Consider the following 19,415-nt stretch of genomic DNA (forward strand, 5'->3'; position numbering starts at 1 on the left):
AGCCAACATCCAACCCACACATACTTTCAGCCCGGGTCCAAACACAGAACTTCCAGCTGCAAACTTCACTATCTGTCTTCAGCAGAAACAGGAAGTTGGGAAGGGAAATTGCATTTCGCACAAATCAGCATGAACTAAGTTCAGTTTTGCTTGCACTCGCTATGGACAACATAGTTCCAACCTGGTGAAGCTGGAGCTGAATAGTTATAGCTAGAAGGCAATGCTGTCCTCCTGTCTGGTTGCCATTGTAGTCCACGTTTGGATACTGGAGTAGCCCTGGGCAACCACCTCTCACACGAGCGTGAAATCATTTTTAATGGTTTAAGTGATCAAACTGTGCCCAGGAAACAGAGGTATCATGCATAGGTGGCTGGTTGTGGAAATGCGAGCATCAGACAGAAGCTGCATCCAAATGGGTTATGCATGAAGCTGCATGAGGTGGGTGTGCAGGCCACGTAACAGCCACCAGAAGGGAAGCAGTACTGACCTCTCCATCCTGGGGGCTCTGAGAACCACTGGGGCTCTTTCTCCACTGCTTGCCAGACCCTCGTGTGACCCACCTCATCTCAGTGGGAAAAAAAACACATAACACTGAGCTTTTTTTCTGGATCCGTTCTCTGAAGGAACCTTCTGAGGGGCCTGATGGTGCTGGAGGCATCGCAGCGACAAAATGTCCAAGCCTATGGCAGCCAGCAGCAAGGTTGGCTTAAACTGCTGTAGAATCTATGCTGCAGGAGGCAATGCAAGATCTGACTCAGGCTCCTTTATGTGTGTGCACGTGGGCTACAATTCGTTGCTACTGAAATTCATTTCATACATAAGTACCTCCGCGCAGAGATTAAAGATGTGCACATGAAAGCAAAACTCACTGGCGAGTCGCGTGTGCTGTGAGGCTACACTTGAAAGCACATAGGCTCGTCTGATGTTATCTCACCTTAGGAAGGGCAGATTTCAAACCACGCACGGAGTCTCTGCTGAGGATACAGGAAATCTCATCCATTTTTTCCACTTGAAGCAAAACATCTCTCCCCACAGAGGGAAATGTTCCTGTCGCCCTGTATGATTTAGACTTAAAGAGGAAGCTGACAGACAGAGAGTCGTGGTGAAACAGAAAAACTGATTCCAACACAAACAAGCCTAAGCTTCACAAAATAGGCTGTAGTTTTAACAGGCAGCTTAGGAGGAGACTAAGGCAGAGGCCCTTAATGAAAACTACCTTCTTTTGAGGCCCAACGCTTTAGAGCACTTCTTTTCAAGCAGTTCAGATTGGAAATCCTACATTGAAAGTAAAAGAAACTTTCCATGCACGTTCTATAAAGCCAAGACTAAAAAATTATGGAGAAAGTGATAAGCCCATAGAATTTATTGTTTCTTGTATGGTTTTGACAGGCTGCCAACAGAAGGGTGCTGCTGTATGGAGAGTGGAAGAAATGACATTTTCTTTGCTTTAGATTGTTATAAAATTTTCAGTGCTTTACAAGCCCCCAGATGGTTTTTATAACCCCTGCAGGGGTTGCAACATATTGACTGAGAAACACTGATTTATATGGCAAACTCCACTCTTACTGTGGGTAAAAATTACTGCTTTGTATATGTGTACATACACGGTGGCTGAATATAAATTAAAGTCCGACACATAATGAGATCTGAGGCAAAATCCACCACCTGGTGGTACATTAACTTGGATGAAATTTCCTTAATTTTACACAGGTGTAAATAAATGGCCCTAAATCTCTTAGGTGAGCACTGGATTGAGGACTAAAAAGTCTGTACTCTGTTTCACCCTGCAAACGCAGCAGATTGCTGGCTGCTTTTACTGGTGGCAGCAACGGGGAAACATTTCCAATCAGCAGTTCTCCTGTTCATTTATAGGCTTTCACTGTGTTCATCTGAAGTGACTTAACTGGAAAGGATCAGTGACTTGGGTTGTATTGAGCCTGCAATGAAAACACTCCAGCAAGTGACCCCAAAACCTTTGAGAGGAGCAACCCTGGAATGTTTTGCATCTGTTCTGGAAACATCTGGAATAAACAGCAAATCCAGCTTTTATTTCATTTTGGGCAGACCACTGGGTTCATCTGTTATTTCATGTAGTCAGCAGAGCACAAAGCAACTCCTAAGGAATGGTGGCTTCCTGAAGTGTGTTGAAACCCAGTAGTGGACAATGAAGATCTCATGCCCTGGGGTGGTTATCCCTGCATCTCTGCTATTGCCCATCAAGCTGGTACCCAGGGCTGGAGCTTGGGGTGCTGGGCTGCCCTCCTCTGAGCCCCTCCTGAGACCACCAGGGAGGAAACACCGCTGTACCTGGTGCTGCATGCCAACAACCGACCGCTTGCTTGTGCAGAGTGGTAGGTGGTCGCTCAGCACAGAAGTTCAATGTTAGCTCCCACAAAGGCAGGGGCTGTGCCTGTGTTCCCAGTGGAGCTCTTTAGCAACCATGGTTGAGGCTTTTCTGGAACAAAGCAGAGCTCTTAGACTCTCATGTTGATGCTTTCCTACTTTGCAGTAAAGAATTAAAAATGCATTTGATATGATAGAAGGAAAGGAAGAGCACGACACCAGAGCTTCACATTTAAGTAATTCCTTTGGGAGGGTGGAGACTGCAGTTCCACTCCTGCTTGCTAAGGCAGACTGCTTTTGTACTTTGCATTAATCAGACAGTGAATAAAATGCATGAACAATCATTTGGCTGGGCAGAAAATTTAACTAAGGGCCTTGTCCTCAGCAACTTGCCTACTCCTTTGCATTACAGAGCCTCTGTTGCTGCTCAGAGCTGGACCTGAGCCTGCATCCCTTGGCTCTGTGCTGGTGAGAGCAGAACTGCTCCGCTCAACTTTCTTGCTGTTTGAAACAGGCAGCTTATAAAACCTTCGGCTCACAAACTTTCTCTGACAAGGCATGCACACAGCTCCTGGCTCCTTCAGCCCCTGCTCTGCTGAAGCCTTTTGACACCATGATGCTAAGAAAGGGCAGCAAGCAGCTTCCAGATTACCTTGGATTTGCATGGATTTGGGACTAAGCCCCATCAGCAAAGCTCCTGCTTAAGCTTTTGCACGCTGTGTTTCAGTTGTAGGACCCCAGTGACCAGAGCTGGAAAACTTTTATTGTTGGTTCAGCTATTTCTGCTCACTTGGACTGCTGTAAAAAGAGCAGGCAGCAGAACAGCCCCAGACCTGAGCAGGCAATGAAGCAAGCTTGGCAAAGGGAAAAAGGCCAGGGCAAGCCAGGCAGCTTAGGGGAGGTGAGGCAGTGGAAGGAGCCTGAAGCACAAACAAAGCAAATGGCAGCCTTGAGGCTGTCTGCAGCCCAGGCAGCCCCACTATCCAGGCTGAGAGAGGCTGAGCACGACAGCAGGGTCAGCAGAGGGGGACGGTGTGAATGAACGCTGCGTTTTTGTTTTGTTTTGTTTTGGCTGAAATCTGCCTGTTACTCAAAGCGGGGAATGTTACAGTTTGCTATTGTAAATATCCTATTCTGAAACATGGGCTCTCTGGGCACATGGCCAAAGGACACAAGATCTCATCTGAAACTCTTCAGCCCTATGAAAACCCAGTACTGTGATGTCAAGCCCAAATTACCTCCTCTTGGTGTGGGCAGGATGCAGCGCTTAAACTCCTCTGACATGCATTTCCTAGAGATGAATTGCAGCTCACCCTGTGGCCCATCATTTACTATCTACATAAAAGCAGCAGCAGATGATTAGAGCAGGGAACTGCCCTGCTTTTGCTATATATAGCGCTCTGCCTGCTCAGCCTGTAAGATTTTGCTGTTCGGTTGTAAATATTAGCCTAAGAGAGGGAATCAAATGAAAATTGAACTCAGAAAAACTGGCGATAAAGAAGCAGAAAACAACAATAACAAAAAAGCACAACACAAAGCACAAAAACCCAACACAGAGATCCAGAGCACACTGCAATAAGCTTTCTGCTTGAGTTTGAAAGCAGAAGGCAGCGCTCACAGGGTGCATCCTGCTACCCATCCTACTGCTTGCAGCAGCAGAGCACTGTGGGGCTGCAGCCTTTGTGGCCTGCTGGCAGAAACCAAATCTTCTGTGTCTCCTGGCATGCTCCTCCTGCTCAGCACCTGCCCATGCGAGCTGCCACAAGGGTTTCCAGGGCTTCCAGCACTACATCTAAAGGAATCCTTACATTTATATTTCAAAGAGTGCTGGGAGGCCACATATGCTTCTTTTATATGTATATATTTTAATCTGTTCCAATTTGCTCCTCTAGCGAATCATTGCATCATCATGAGCCATAATTGGGGTATATTAGCTTGAACTCTATACAGGACATGCTGTAATGAAAAACACAGCACACATTTGCCTTGAATATTGGGTACCTGGGTGCTTTGCAGCAATAAATACATTTTCTAACAAAGGCCATAGGAGGCAAAGTCAACTTATTCCCATTTTACAGAAGAGCAGTGGAGGTGAAGTGGTCAGTCAGTAGTTATTCAGGAATTGGAGGGAATCTACCCCAGATCTCAAGTATTTCAACATGATTACTCACCCAGGAGGCCAGTTTCTTCTCAAACCAGATGGAAAAGCAACACTTAAAGGAAAAAAAAAAAAAAAACAACAAAGAATGGGGCGTTTTGTTTTGTTTTATTGCCAGTGAGGAGTAAAAGAACAAAGCCATTAACAAAGCCCTTTCCCATGTGATTCAAATTAGGGCAGCCATAATGGTTGAAGACAATTATGCTTGCTTTCTTTTCAGTGATATTTTACAGTTTGGGAAAGTTTTTGTTGTTGTTTTGCCATTCAACATAAATAAGTCAAGTTTGGTGCTACCACCAGCAAACTCATTGCCCTGCAGAAATTCAGAATGCTCCTAGGAGAGAAAATGAGGTGACTAAAGCTCAGCCACATCAGTGCAGATTTTTCTATGCTGGGAAACAATCTCTCTATGGTTTGGATGGAGGAAGTGCTCCCGAACAAATGAAAAATGAATTGCAAAACTCATTAAGTTCTCTTGTTTTGTTGGCTTTTTTTTCATGGGTAAGGAATGAGTGAAAGCAAACCAACAAATCCTTCTGGCTATGAACCAGAAAGGAGGCATAAAGTATTAGTTGGGCTTTTCACCATAACCTACTGAGAGAGATATGGTCTCAATGAATTTTTGGTCAAGCTCTTCAGGAAACACACAACACACAGCTTACTCAAGATAACTTAATGATAACCGCTCGAGGCTGGGTTTGGGTTTTGATTACTTGCTGTAGGTTTCTTTCTTACCATCTCATCCCCCTGGATTCCCAGCCTTGGCTCTACATTCTGCCGCAGCCGTTTCTTTCAGATTTTGGTTTCTTTAGTTCATTCAAAGGTAAAAGAGATAAAGAGCTCATAGGGAATGTTACAAACAAACAAACAAACAAAAAGAACTCACACACAAGAATTTCTCATCTGAAGTTTCGCTGTTTTAGGGCTTCCTTTGTCTGAAAATTAAGAAAACAAAAGACTATGAATTTTTAAAACATGCTTTTGTAAAATGGGTGTTTGTCAAAATATACTTTCTTGCCATTTTTTTCTGAGACTACCCAAATGTTTTCCTTCTCCTGTGTCTTAATACTGTGTGTTGTCATCTCTGAGAGTGGTCATCTTGGAGTCTTATTGTCTTGCCGTGCATTGGGTTGAACAGAATTTTTCTTAGTTCTGCTCCATACACTGAATTCTGGGATGTATTTGCCTAATTTGTGTGCAGGAGTAAACCAACGCATCTAGAAGGGACTTTTATTGTGATAGATAAAGGGAAGTTGTAGAAACGGGGTGGTTTGGGCTATTTCCTGTATTTTACTGATAGGGAAACAATAAAAAGCTAATATTCTCTTGAGGTTTACAGATTAAGACTCCAGACATTTGTCTTTTTATTTTGTCTTTTTTTCCCCTCTTTCAAATTTATTTCAGGGCTAACAAGTACACTAAGGATAAGGTCTAAGCACATATTCAGCCCAAGAATGTTAAATCAATTAAAAAGACTACTCTCATTCAGAAATCTGCAGAGACAAACAAAGTTCAGGGTTTGAATTTCCACCCACTCGGATGAAACAAACTACCACCAATGTATCCTGACAGAGCTGCTACTCACTCGACAGCAAATACATCCAAAATAGCAAGTTGGGAGTTTAGAAAAGAAATGCTATGGCTGTGATCCTCGTAAGATTCAGAGTGCTGTCCAGAATACTTGGCATGTACAGCTTGGACTTGCTCATCACTTAGACAAGGACAAGGTGTAGATGTAGCATCTAGGGACATGGTTTAGTGGGCGGTTTTGGTGGTAGGTGGACAGTTGGACTAAATGATCTTAGATGTCTTTTCCAACCTTAATGATTCAATAATTCTATGATACTGTTAAGCATTCTTTGGATTGATCCCTTATCCCGTTTCCCCAGTCACCACCTCCGTTTAGGGTTCTTGATGTAGCACCTTCAGTTTTTGCAGACCCTTTTGCACTCTAGCACCAGCTTCTTGCAGGACTGGGATGTTGTTCTGCTTTGTAGGGCTTAGTTTAGCTTCTCTTGCCTATACTTTAGCCCAGACACCCCCTCGTGTCACTTTGTGCTGCAACAACAGCAATTATGGGTTTAATCGGTTTGATGCTTTAAGAATTAGGCAGTAATTAAGACATATTGCTCTAATTTGAGAGATGATGAAGAAAGTCCTTTCCCATGCCCCCTTCTTACAGCTGGAACTGAGGCTGGCTGTTTGTGAAGCTGTACAAGGCAGAAGTAAATGAAGAGTTCGCAGCTCAAAGTCATCCCTTCTGAAAGAATGTTTTTTAATAATGCAAGGCTACATCATAAATTAATGCCATAATGCTCTGAGGTACAACAGCAGTTTGCTCTGGAGAACTGTCTGACAGCATGTAGCTAAAAAAAAGGGGGAAGAAAGATGAAGACAAATCTAATTCTCTGGGATTTAGTTGCTACTGTGCATTAGGACTGAAGTATCAGCTACCCACTATAGGTCTATGGGAACTGTTCCATGTATTTTTGATTCATGGTGAATACGTATAAAAACATATACAAAATTATACAGGCTGCTGTTGTTGTTAAAAGCAAAGCCCACATACAGACATCAATCACTCTGTGGGTTAAGTAGAGGGTGGAAGTAACAGTCAAGAATCTCTTCGAGATAAGCATTGTAGATACTTCTGTAGTGGAAGAGCTGACTGAAGCTTAGGCATACTATGTCTGGTCAGGTGGGTTCTCACAACAAGAACGAGGCAGGGAGGGGACAGACAGGATGCCCACAGTGACCTGACCTCTGCAGGGCCACCCCACAGGATGTGGGCAATGCTGAGAGCCACAGCCTGCACTGCTGCCCTGTGGTCAGCCTCCACCACAACTTCCCCTCTCTTGACAGCAAAAGGTCATGCCCTGGCTTCATCAGATAGGCTGTGAGCCCTTGTAGCTTTGCTATTTGTCTGTCTCCAAGCTGTGTTCACTGTCTGCATTTTCTGCCCACACATAAGCTGGTGGGCGCATGGGCTGGCCTAGCAAAACCTCAGCTCTGCAGCAGAGTCTCCTTGGGGTCTTCCTCCGGTCAGCACCTTTCTGGCCTAGACACACCCCAGCAGATCAGTAAGGAAAGTGACCCTGTAACTGAGACATGACACACGGAACCAGAGGTTGTCTCATGTCACCTCATTGCAAAGGAAAACAAACAACATGGCTTTGGCTTTTCTCATGCAGACAGCTCTGCCTCCCAGTGTCATGATAGCCCCTACAAGAGAGGATGTACACTACTTCTCAAGCTCAGTCTTTGCCCAGTGCTGCAGAAACTTCCCCCAGCCACTTAAAGGTTTTAAGTGGGATGAGAGGATCCATATTTCATTTTCAGCTTTTGTTTTGCTCTTCTGGCATTCCTTTAACCATTTTTGCCAGTAAGGATTCTGCTGTCTGTTCCCCAGAAGTGCCATGTGTGCCTGGTGGATAAGCTTTTGCATTAGAAATCCACTGTGCTGGCAGCAGTGCTCCCCAGCTCTGGTGTACTCTACCTGATGGGCTGGATGGTGCTTTGGTGCCTTGTGTTGCATCCCTGTGCCTGCCTTTGGAGCAGCAGCACTCAGGAAATCCGCCTGTGCTCCAGGAGAACAGACCTCCACAGATACATGTCTGTTTTCAGCTTGCCTCTGTCAGCTACCCAAAGATGATAAATACACAGATTAGGATTCCTAACTACCAGTTCCTGGACAGTTGACACCAAGAGCTGAACCTCTTTAGTGAAATGTGAATGTATTTCCCTCTAGCCACAATGCCTTGAAGCAGCCAACCCATACGACTCATGTGCTGCACTGTGCAGTTCAGAAGTCATGGAGGACCATGTAAAATGTCCACCTAGCTTAAAAATGACTGCAGCTCAGTGTCTCCATTGAGGATTCTTGTAATTACACACTGTGACAGAAGGGGCAAAAGGCGTGTGAAGCAATGCAAGGCGTGTGCATTAGTGCTGGCTTTATGTTATCAGGATTCGTGTCCTACAGTATCAGAAGGAGCTATTTTGGCGGTCTGCCTGTTATCAGGAGGGTAATCCTGATAGCACTGAGCTGCATGAAGCGACTTCAGTGTTTCCCAACAACTTCCCACTTGGTTCTTATGCTAGTCCAAAGGTGGTGGTGACCTCACCCACACTGAGCAATCATTTGTGCTGAATAAAAGGCATATATCAAAACATTGGTTTTAGTAACTTGTAAGTAAAGGTCAGGAATTAAGCTCAAAGTAGCTCCACGTGCAAGCTTCTCTTAACCATCCATTTCTTCTAAGAGTATTTCCAAATCCCTAAGCTTCCAGGGAAGCCGTTTCTCACTGTGTCCACTGGCCAGCACAGTCCTCAGAGGCATCCTGGGCTCTGCTTTCTGAGGCTGCTTATTTCTCTCCCAGGCAGAGCTCCTGGTAGCTTGCACAGCTTATTGCAATAAATCTTCACCTACATGATTTTTATAAGTGTTTTTCACATCAAGTGTTGAGCAATTGAATATTACATCATTTGTACTGCATGTTCACTGTCATCAAGAACAGAAAACTTTCTACTGGATATTACTTCCTTTCCGATTCAAAACAAAGATACATATGCTAAGCCTTAGATTCTCCAACACTGCCATTCTGGCCCCAGCTTATAGCACTTGTCAGTGTCAGGCAGCCAGCAAGTGACAGATTTCCCCCACCTTTCAGAAGTGGCTCCTTCACACCAGCAGAGTGATGCAGAAGGACTGAATTCCAGCTCAGCTAGAGCCCAGCTTGCACAGGAATAGTTGTTCAAGGATCAAGGGCAGAGAATCTGAGCTCAGTGTCCACGCTCTGCTTTCACAATGAACGGAACATGTGAGTACAAATTACTATGGGTCTTTTTTTGTAATTGCTAGGAGTGACTCATCCTGAAAAGGCTACAATTAAACAGTTCAAGGTGAATTACATCTCCAGTAACAACCATCAGGCGTTCAGGACTAGATTTTCGAGTTATTTGTTTGCATATGTGCCTGCACAAATCAAGCACGCCATGTCTCTTGGCACTAACACAGCAACTGAGCACAGAGAGTGAGCATCTGTGCATACCCATGGCCAGCTAGACCACAGACTGGGCTTGGCCTGGCCACCCAGTTTGGCACACCAATCCCTCACAGCAGCTGGCTCCCACTTTCATTAGGCTGTTTTCAAAACAGTGCTGATAATAGAACAGCAGAGGCTAAAAGCCGCTTCCAAGTAATATAGACAAGACTGAGCTCACACATCATGCAAGCAGTGCCAGCAGCTTCTTTGATTTTGCATTTATCTTTCCTAAACACACTGCATTCAGTAATTCACACATCACGTTTTGGGTTAACATACATCAAGTTTGATCTCACCTCAGATTAAAGCCTTTTCTCTTGTCTGAAATGCTCTTGCCAAGTACCCGTTCACATATTAATATCAACATCTACTCTTGGGTCAAGTTACCTCGTGGTGTGACTGGCTGCCCCTACAACCAGCACTGGTGAAGTGGGGAAGCAAACATGGCAGGTGCTTGTGCTCCAGCCCCAGCCCCACGCTGCAGGGCAGCACTCAGCACTCCTCCCCCAACTTCTCTCCAGCCTTTATTTCTGGGATGGAGATGGAGACATGGAGAACTGCCACTGATGGCAAATGGGATGATCAAGATGAAATGCCATTTTCCTCTTTGCACTTTATAAAAATCACAGTAAGAAATTTTTTTCAAACAAAATAAAGCAAATCCCATTGTCCCTAGGCTCTTTGCCCATTTGGTACCCATTTAATCTAGACACTCTTAGAACTGGCATTTTTAACACATTTTGCTGTATTTTGCTATTCTTAAGCAGTCATTTCAATACTGGGCACTGTAAGATACATCTTGACAGCAACATCTCTATTCACACTTCTTCAATATGCCCTTGATAAATCATCTAGTATATTTTCAACTCCTTTTCTGGATTGGCATTCAGACCTTCACTTGATATTTCTGGAGTGTTAACAGCTGTCTCCCTATTCCTGGTGAATACTTAACGAAGGTTCTTGAAAATAATCTCAAACACCTACTGCTCTGCTCCTAGGGCTGATCCTGTTTTCCACAGATGCGCCCATGTAGACCATAAGAGCACTACCACTGCAGTTACCCCTTGTGACACTGGTATCTCAGTTTGCTAAATGCTGCATGAGATTAGAGATATGCTTAGGAAAGACAAAGCAGAGGGATGGGAAACAAGCTGTAAAATAAAGAGTGGACTCACTAATAAGGGGCTGAGGCACATTTGGCTTTCAACCGAGTATGCAGTGCATACTCCATATGAACACCAAAGTACAAGGATGTGGCACGTTACAGTTCTTAAATCTGTTAAAGAAAAAAAAAAATCTAGATTATTAACAATGTCTGGTTTCACAGTTCAGCAGGAATAAAAAACTTCCCCATGGCTAAATATCCCGTCAGCTATTTGGGATCTGGGCTCAGTCCCTGACCTGCCAATAACCTTTCAGTACAGCCTTTCAAAAACCCCTTTTTTTGCTTTATACCTCTCCAATTTGGTTTTCTCTACCTCTGTCTGTAAAATGGGTGAATGCCATTTCATTTCTGCAGTGCCAGACAGCAGAAGTTTGGAGCAGGGAGGTGCTCAGATAGCACCGAGCCTTAAAAGAGATGCTCCTTTCAAGTTGACTATCGCCCATCTTGCTGAGGATTTTTGATGTGTGTGTAACAGAAGGCAGCTAGCAAAATGAAGCAATTAGATCTGTGACATTTTCAGCCGCCTAATGAGTTTCACTTCTGCTTGTCACACAAGTATTTTGGAATTGGAGCTTGTGTTACCAGTTTTCAATATTTTACGCTTTTTCAGGCTGCAATTCAACAGCTGTCTCAATATTGCAGTCAGAGCCAACATATTCCATATAGATTTTCCTCAATATGTTGTCATCCCTTAAAAACCCTCGCCATGCTGTTCCGCTATTCATGGCTTGATCATGGCCGTTTTCATTATAAATCTGGCACTTGAAGCCTTTTCCTACAAATATGTGAACTGAGGTTTAATGTCAGTGAGTGCAATTCCTCTGAAAGCTCAGCTTTCTGCCCCAGCACTTTTCCCTCGCCCTTCCAGGCTACACATTGTGAGGCTGCTAGTCAGCTCTGTACACAAAATACTACAGATCTCATGCAGAATACTACACCTTCCAACCATTCGCTATTGTGCTCTATTCTGCTTTCTAGGTACAAGAAGGTATTATATTTAATACCCATGTTATTGCAAGGCTTTCTGTGGCCCAGCCCTTCTTGGGGCTGGAGATAAAAATCTGTCCTTATAATCAAAGCTCCGTGTGCAGTTGCTGTATTATTCCCTGCAAAATATCTTCCTGCATTCAGGATAAGCCTTTTTCTTTTTTTTTGCTTTACCTGAACCAGTAAATCCTTCTGCTGGAGATCTACACAGTGAAAGAACCCTTCCCTTCCATCCTTCGGCGCTGTTAGAGCTGTATTAATCTTCCACTTCTATTCTCAGTCCTGCCTACATAATGAGCCCTCATGCCAAAGCATGCAGCAATCTTGTTTAATGCAGTGAGCTATTATGACAATTGCCAGTATTGATATTAGGATTAAACCGACAGTATCTTTACCCCCTATATACAGATGAATATACTTTGCAGCTATATATTCCTGCTATTTTGCACATCCCACAACTCATGGGCAGGAATCTCTGTGGCAGTCCACCTCTGCATGGAGGTGGGACACTCCTAGCAGTGACTGTACCCCAATAGCTTTAAGTCATTCTTTGCACTATGTTTTTTCTCTACTTGGATCACCAGCTTTTTGGAAATGATGTATTTAGGAAGAAGGAAAACACAATTTGTATTTTACATGCAATATTATAATAGTACTTGAAAGCATTCCTTGAAACGAACCTTATATAGTAACAAATGTTCATTTTCATTACTAGAGTAAGAGGCGTGTTGTCTTTTTATCCACTGTGTTCTCCATGCAACCTGAAAGTACGTAGGAACATTAGACTTTTTCAATTCAGTTATGCTATCATATTCTTCTGCCTTCTGAAAATACCTTATGCAACTTGTCAAAATCTGCAAGTTCAGAACTATTTGTGAATTTCAGAGCTATGTTTAGATCAATCATTCACAGCTCAGTAAGTATCATCTTTGTTTAGTGATTCAGACAACCTTCTTCCTTAATTCACCATATGTTACCAAAATCTGTGAGCAGTCCCTTGCCTCCTCTCACAGGTATCATGTCCATAAAAGCAATAACTACTCTGCGTGCCTTACAATTCTATATCCTATAAGAAATAATCTCCTTTGGCTCTTCTCTGAGCATCTCCCTAGTTCCTGGTGCCTCCCAGATGAAAGGATAAACTCTGCCTCTCTCCTGTCCCATCCCAAAGAGCCAAACACTTCTAAACACACAACCTTGGTCAGCCCAGACCAGCCCATGCAGCATGGTGACTGTTGGCAGCAGCTCCTCACACCCACCTGCACACAGCTGAACTGTTTTGGAGGTGCCCCCACTCTTTCACATTACAGAAAGAGTTCAGAGGATCCAGACTTTAAACCAGACTGCACTTGGAGATCTGGATCCCACTGGGGCCCTGCCAGGCTCTGCACATCGTTGTCAAGAAATCTGTCTGTGTGAGGATATCACACAAGGACACCAAGATCACCTTTATCTGCTCATACACAGACACATCACTTTATGCTCAAAGTCAACAGGACGTGATCACACTTCTCTGTTCTTCCTGGCTCTTGTCACTGCCATAAAATATCATTTTCCACTCTCAGCTTCATCCTTTCCTCCTACATTGGGTCTTGTTTTGTCCCAGTTCTGCCATCGTTCTGCTTCCACACACTGTACCACTGCTGGTGCACCCTCCCATGCCCTCTGCCCATGGCAGTCACTGGGTGAACACCACCAACGGTCACTATCTTCATTTATACTTCAACAATAGCTAAACTGAGTTGCAAGGAGGTGAAGTGATTTGCTGGTGGCCACTGAGCAGTCTGGAGTACCAGGACAAGAAGCCAGGCCAATGCGACCTTGGTCTTTGCCCTGCCCAGCTGGAAGCAATGCCCATCCTTCCAGCACACCCACAAACAGGCACTGCACCTACTGCACTGCAGGGAACAAGCGCTGCTCATCAGGGCAAAAAACATTCACAGCCATTGTCAACCCTGGCAATTCTGTGGTCAGGACTGCGCCTGGGCTGGGGCAAGAGCTCAGCAAACTAATGCTGAATGCAAATGCTGTGTGCAGAGGGGGGACTTTGTCCTAGTGTTCATCACACAGACAGGGCCAGCAAGCCATCCCCCAGCTGCTCCTGCCTGTCGTACCCATGGCAGCCCTGCCAGCACAGCCCTGCCTAGCGAGCTCCTCCTGCCCTCTGGAGCTGGGCAGTGCTAAGTCCAGCCTGGCACAGAGAGCTGGCAGCCATTCACACAGCCCTCATCAACCAGGGCTCTGCCAGGCACAGCAAGGGGTTAAATACCAGCGAGGGATTTCTCTCCAAACCATTCAATGGACTAAGAAAACGGAAACGAGCCCAAATTTAAACTGAAGGGCTCCATTCTTCTGCCAAACCACTCCGCTCCCTAATCAACTGGGGCCTTGTTTCATGGCCAGCCCAAGAGGCTGCAGAACTGAGCGCAGACAAGGCTGTGAGTGAAAGCCACAAAGGATGTCTCTTCTGTGGCACCTCCTCTGCTCTGCTTCAGCAGCACCTTCATGCTGCTTCATGTGCCTCAGTGTGCAGCTACGGCCAGTCCTGCAGGGATAGACAAGGAGCTTTCCCCCTACTCCCCCAAATGAAACTCATAGCAAGGTTTGCAAAGTGCCATGGGCTGTGCAAGTGGAGCCAATCGCTGCCAGTCCTGCAACCCTGCGGCTGGCTGCATTGCTGGCTCCTGGGGAGACACCACCTTCCCGTCTTTGTGGCCTCATCTAGTCATGCTTTCAATGATTTCTGAGACACGCACTTTTATTTCGGTTATAATGGAGTCAGGGGGAAAAACACCCACGTATACCAGAAAGCTGATTATTCTGGGAAACTTTGAAGTTCCCTTCTCTAGTGGTATTCTTTGATGGTGCTATTAAATAAATAATGATTTTACATCTAAGGCTTATCTCATTGTGCAAAGTACGCCATTATCCTCAGCATAAGAACCTGCTGACTGTTAGACACCACAAACAACAGCATCGCTGGGGGTTAGCGCTCAAGGCCGACCTGCTCAGGTACAGGGCAATGCCAGCTTTTAGCATTCCTCACTTGTGCAGCACATGTGTTGCAATGGGAAGAAGGGAAGGGGCTGGGCAATAGTCGGAAGGGGAGGCAGGCAAGAAGGAACCAGCAGGTGTGGAAAAGAAACAGAGTATGTGTCCTTTTGTAAGGTTGCTCAGCTGTGGCCGTGGGCACTTTTGTGATGGTGGGAAGTAGGATGACATTTCTAGCACCGTGCTGAATTAAAAATACTAATGAAAAAGATGAGAAATTACAGCAGGAGGAACTCATTTAAAGCTTCAGCAACCGTACGTGCACAAGTGGTTGCTGCATAAAGCGGGCCACCTAAAATAGTTTTCTGTTACATATTTACTTTATGTGATAATGGCTTTGACTGCAGAGCTGGCAGGGTCAGTAATCCAGAAGCACTCAGTACCTACCCAGATCTGCCGGGGCTCCTGCTGCAGTCCCATCACTCCTACCCTCACCGTTCCTCCTCCAGGCAGCTGGTCCAGTGGGATGCTGCCCTGGGATGGAGCAGAGCACTCAGAACAGGCTGGTACAGCTGCACCTCACCGAGCTTCGGTACCACCTGAGGAGACCAGCGAGGAAGATGTGTGGGTTCACAGCAGCGCTGCAGGTGAGTGTATAAAGCAAGAAGCACAACAACACTGGACACAGAGAGGAAAGAATGGGGGCAGAAACACAGAAGCTGGAAAAAGAACTCTCATGCTGTTCTTCTCTTTATCCATGCTTTTATGCCCTAATTTTTCTGTGATTTTTTTTTGCATGACAGATAAAGGCTAGAAATCCTCTCCATCCTTCCCACAGCTGCCAGATATTCTTCACACTCCAAGAACAGCATCTTCTCCTCTCCCTGTCCTTCACTCTCAGCTCCCACCTGCTCCTCCCAAAGCCTCCCCCAGCCATGCTCCTCTCAGCAGTCACACAGAACCTTTTGTTAGACCTCTGCAACTTCATCGTATGACATGATTGGCCACAGGCTTCTGCACACAGAGGTGCCATCCTGAGCTCAGGAAGCCCCAAAGTGGCAGATTACTGGAAGCTGGGAATCTGTCCTGGGGAGGACAGGCAACCTGTCTTCTCATATGCTGGTGGGACTGACTCTCCCTACCGCCAGTGCAGTCACTGCTTTTACCTGATGCAGAGCAAGGTTATATGGCTTTTTAATTTCTTTTCCAAAACAGAAGCCTGTCTGCAGGAAGCAGAGATAAGAATCCTGGGAAGTATTGACACCTAGCATGCGAAAGCTGTGTTTAAAATCAAAGCTCAAGTACAGAGCTGTAAGAATGTTTGTTCGGGTGCCAATAGGAAGAGAGAAAGATGCCATGATTATATTCCCTTGTGGTGGCATGTGAGTACTGTACAGGCACCAGGAGCAGCCAGCAGCTGTCACCAGCAATGAAGTGCACAGGGAAAGGGCATTTCACTGGAAACCCAAACCCCTTGCTGGGTTCTGGACCACTGACATATGTAAACCTATCAGCTAACCCCATCAAACCACCTTTGGCTGGCTGATTTCTTACAGGTACCACATTAAAAGAAAGGCTCCTCTGCCTGTTATCTGGCTCACCAGAGCTTGTAGCAAGCTCCAGGTTTTGTGCAGTTCCCACCAAAGGCAGCTATGAGGAGTTAACAACAGCTTTCTGAGCTGATGAAACCAGTTCAGGCCCCAGAATTTGTCAAACCTCAGCTTCCCTGTAATCCAGTTTCCTTTTACTTAATCCAGTCTAACTGAAGGCTACCAAAAAAAGGAGCAGCACGTTTCTCTCACCATCAGACAGGTGCTCCAAGGGCAGATTGCCATATACATAATTATGGTCTGACACAAACCTAACCTACAATGCACAAAACACATTCTGCTTTGCACTGGATCAACGTGATCCATGTCAGTACGTGGCTCAATGGGACCCTGAGGCAACAGAAGGGAGAGGGCAGGAGCATCCACATGGGCTGTGGAAAGGCCACCTCTGCTGGAAGCAGCTTACCTCTGGATTAGGAACCCACACCCTTGGTTACACTGGAGTTAGCTTCCAGACCACCCCCAGTCATTGTGGTTTGCACTGTCCCTCCCAGAGGCCACCCCACAGAGTGCACCCAGCACACCCTGATCTCCAGCACTTCCTGAGGCTTCACCTCCTGATCACACTGCGAGTCCTGAAGCACTTACAGGAACCTTTAGGAAGTAACCATGAACCACAGGAGTGGTTCCAGCCCAAAGCCAGCTGAATGGCCTCGGTGCTCTGTAATCATTAGGTCTGTGGCAAGGCCACTGACATAGCACTACTGCCCCAGTTCAGTCAAACATGCACATGTGTAGCTTTATGCAGGCTGCTGAGGCTGAGCACAGCTCCACAGTCCAGCCTGAGAAAAATGTGTAATTTTTTGCTAGTTTAAGCTACCCTAAAACCACATCCATAAAACCATGACTGATCTGAAGCCACCATAAGACCATTTAAAAAGGCAAGTTACTGGAAGCTTAGGCTCCTCTTGCACTTATTGTCCTGCCTGATGCCAGATATGTTTGAGAACCATGGACGCAAGCTTTGGAAAACAGGAATAATTCTAAACATTCTTCCCCTAACAGCCTCTCCTTTTCACTCTCAGGAGAGAACAACAAAACAAAAACAGACAAGCAAAGAAAACCAACACGAACCCACTACAAGTCTGTTTCTAACAATCTCTTCTTTCAAGCATTTCCAGAAAACAAAAAGCTTGCAAGATTGTGCAGGGGAAAAAGAAAAAAAAAAAAAAAAAAAAAAGGAAGAAAAAAGGAGATATTTTTAGTTGAAGAAGCAAAAAATCTCAAATAATTTCTCAGAGTCTTCTAATGGAATCCAATAAACACATTACCAAATAACACTGTATATTTTACTAGGCTCAGTTATCTTAGTGCGTATTAAAGGCACAGCATGAAGAAAAACAGTAAAAAAAAATTAACCTTCTTCATATAAATCAGCAGAGCTAAAAAACATCTAATCGAACAAACTACTTCTGACATGAACAAATGGCAACATTTCCATGTAAAGTTGTCTTTTTTGGCTGCCTGACAAAGAAAAGCTTAAAGAACCACAATTCTTGTTTCTTAAGGGCAAGTTCTTCTATTTTTATAAGCTCAGCAATCAATAGCAAAGTATGAGCATAGGCGCTTTCAATTTATGAACTGTATACTTCGAGCAGGTTTAACAGTTTAATCGTATGCATGTTGTTCTAAGAGTGTTTATTGTTGTACTGCAGAGGAGTGCCTAATGGAAAATACTGCACTAGCGCAGATGAAGCAGCCATATATGTAGAAAAAAAGAAGAGGAATAATTAATGTGTATATATATATATATAGTGTTGATTTCTTGCAAGCAGAAGAGCACCATTACCTCAAGGGAAGGCATAACCCCAAGTAGGGAACTTGCACTGATTTCAGCCCTAGGCAGATGAGCAGCAAAAGTCATGAAGATCCTCTCCCCATCTAGCACTAGGAGCAATAGGATTCTCTGTCCCTGGCAAGCACGTGGTATGCTGTTTTTCCCTTAAATAGCATGGCTCAGGGCTGAAAAGTTTTGATGTTTGGCTTAAGTGTATTTTCTTAACCCAACTGAAGGAGTGTGTGGTCCAGCACATCCTCACTAGATCCCCGCTCCAGCCCCTGCGGTTGGGCTGACAATGGATCTGCCAGTCTTTGTGAAGCTGGGAGGCAGCCAGAAGGGGTTGCATGTGTTGATATAAGCTGACCCAGAAAGGACCTACCAACAACAACGCTTGTCTATAAAAATATCACTCCTATTCATCTTAGAGAATAAGGAGTGGACTTTTATGAGGCTAGCTGCAGGGTGAATCACTGCTGTCCATTATTCACAGCTGAAATGCGATTTGACCTGCTGCTAGTTTTAGGGAAAGAATGACTTTTCCCATCAGGCCCACTTTCAGATCTGATGAGGATTTTCACAGTGCATATTTATCATGCAGAAGGGACTCTCTTTTACTCTGATATTGATGTTAGGCGCAGATGGGCTGCTGGTTCCCATGCAGATGACAACGTTGCAGGGAACTTCAGCTGATATTAAATGGAAAGCAGCTCAGATTTGCATGTCTCTCCAGAAATGGCACAAAAATTATCTCGAGCATCAATATTGCTAATAATCTGAATGTGAAGCGAAAAACCAACACATGTAGTAACAAGGAGCACAAGTCACAAAGATGAGCCCAACAACTGTGAAAAGACTGAATGCTGAAGGAGGAAGAGCAGGACACATAGAAGAAAGTGAAAATCAAACTTGGCCCCAGTGCCAAAAATAACCTCACAACTGACTCCTGGCAATTGGATTCTAATGAGGCCACACATTGCTCTTTTTTTGTTAGCAATAGACTGATTCCTGGTAGGCATTCTCTTAAAATAGTGTTAATTGAGGCACTGAAACAGGGTGGTGACGCATTGGAACAGGTTGCCCAAGGAGGCTGTGGATGCCACATGCATTCAAGGCCAGGCTGGATGTGACTCTGGGCAGCTTGGTCTGGTGTTTGGTGACCCTGCACATAGCAGCGGGTTGGAACTGAATGATCTTTGAGGTCCTTTTCAACCCAGGACATTCTGTTATTCTGTTATCACCCAGACTAAGATGTGGCACTGAAGCCCAGGCAAATGGGTGTCTCACACATCCTCTGCACGTAGGCCTCCTGCAAGCAGGGCTCTCTTATTTAATTAAA

At 44.9% G+C, this 19,415-nt stretch overlaps 1 long non-coding RNA gene across 1 annotated transcript; it reads right to left on the reverse strand.

Annotated features, from left to right (window-relative positions):
* Nucleotides 1–4,590: 4,590 nt before the first annotated feature.
* LOC107318025 lies at nucleotides 4,591–19,185 on the reverse strand. The gene is made up of 2 exons (XR_001557123.2): nucleotides 15,137–19,185; nucleotides 4,591–5,436 (listed from the first exon to the last, which is right to left on the reverse strand). It is a non-coding gene; the product is annotated as an uncharacterized LOC107318025 (long non-coding RNA).
* Nucleotides 19,186–19,415: the final 230 nt, after the last annotated feature.

Source organism: Coturnix japonica, chromosome 9, assembly GCF_001577835.2.
Source record: "Coturnix japonica isolate 7356 chromosome 9, Coturnix japonica 2.1, whole genome shotgun sequence".
Classification (NCBI taxonomy): Eukaryota; Metazoa; Chordata; class Aves; order Galliformes; family Phasianidae; genus Coturnix; species Coturnix japonica.